The following is a 1464-nucleotide window of genomic DNA, read 5'->3' on the forward strand; positions in this document are numbered from 1 at the left end:
TTAGTCTGTACTTCCAGGGAAAGTATGCTCTACTTACTCACTAATTTCAGGAAAGCATTCTCCAACCAACATGTATAAAACCCTCACATTGCTGTACTTACTTACTTACCACTTGTCCACTTGAACCCCTCCACTGGCTTTGCCCTAGTTAAAAGTTTCCTGTTTATTACCTGTGTTGTGTTTTGTTAGGGGTCACAAAACAATTCCTGGAACTTCAACAAGCACCACAACAGTCCTTGGTATGCAAAGGACCAGGGGGACCAAAGGTTATTGTCCATAACCCCCCCCCCTCTGATGTGCCAATGGTTCCCAGGACTGTGAAAGATGCACATTTCCAGACTGTTATGTTAGAACCACCCTGGCATATTTAGTTTTCAGTCATTGGCTCATTAGGGCGAGGAATAAAGGAGAGGGAGAGCCATACGTGTAGAGAGAAAAAAAGGAGGTACACAATGTATACAGTTTGAGAAAAACAATATTTTACTTTTCTTTGGACTGAGACACAAGCTGAGTAATCTCCCCTGACATACCACCTGTGTTGCGCTGTATCCTCCTTGAAGGGTTTTTTCCACCACTTTTGTATCTTATTTTTTCCAGTAAATGCCTGAAATCACAAAAAGATATATTTTATATTTCTTCTAAAGCTAATTTTGAAGCCATATAAACCTCAGAATCCAAGCCATTGAAATAATAATCCAACATTTAAAAAAAAAAAAGCTTGTTTTTCCATTCTTTTTGGAGCCACATCTTCCCCATCTCGTTCTTCCTCTCCATCTCTAGCATTCTTCTCTGCCAGCTCTCCTTTTCACTCAGCTCCCTCCTGTAGCTCTCCTCCAGGGCGTTACATTTACTTTCTCATTCCTTCTCACTCTGGCAGAACTCTGAGTGGCTCTGGCTCAACTGGGTCAGGATATTGTTGCTATCACAGACATCAATTTATCAGTNNTCTCGTCTGACACTTTTCTTTAGATTCCCTCAGTTTTGTGGCAGCGCTCTCCTCTCTGACGCTGATCACCTCTCTCCAGTTGTCGTTCATGGCAGAAAGCCTTGCGGCAACCTCTGCTCTCTGAGTGCGGAGACTTTCTTCAAGAGAGTTAATTTCTCTCTCCACTTGTCTTCTGCATTCATTGAGCGCTTTCTTGGATTCTCTCACCTCTTCCTCCAACTTTTGATTGTGTGACTGAGTGACCAGCCACTTGATCTTCAAGCTACTTATATCCTCCAGCTGGTCACTGCTGAGGTCTTGCCAGGCTTTCTTTTCCCTTTGGAAGTCCTTCTCCATCTTCTTTATTCTGGCCTCCATCTCTTCCTTCTCCTTCTGAGGCTGGGTGTAAAAGCTGGTCAGCTCTTCCGTAACTTCAGCAGTGCCGAGGTCTTTTAGGATCAGTCTGGCGTTCTCCTCCTTCAGGGTGATGTTCTCACAGATCAGCTTCGTGATCGTGTCCTGAGCCAAGAGAAGAGCTT

Source organism: Morone saxatilis, unplaced genomic scaffold (genome assembly GCF_004916995.1).
Source record: "Morone saxatilis isolate NCDOM2014 unplaced genomic scaffold, NCSU_SB_2.0 Contig5, whole genome shotgun sequence".
NCBI classification, from domain to species: Eukaryota; Metazoa; Chordata; class Actinopteri; family Moronidae; genus Morone; species Morone saxatilis.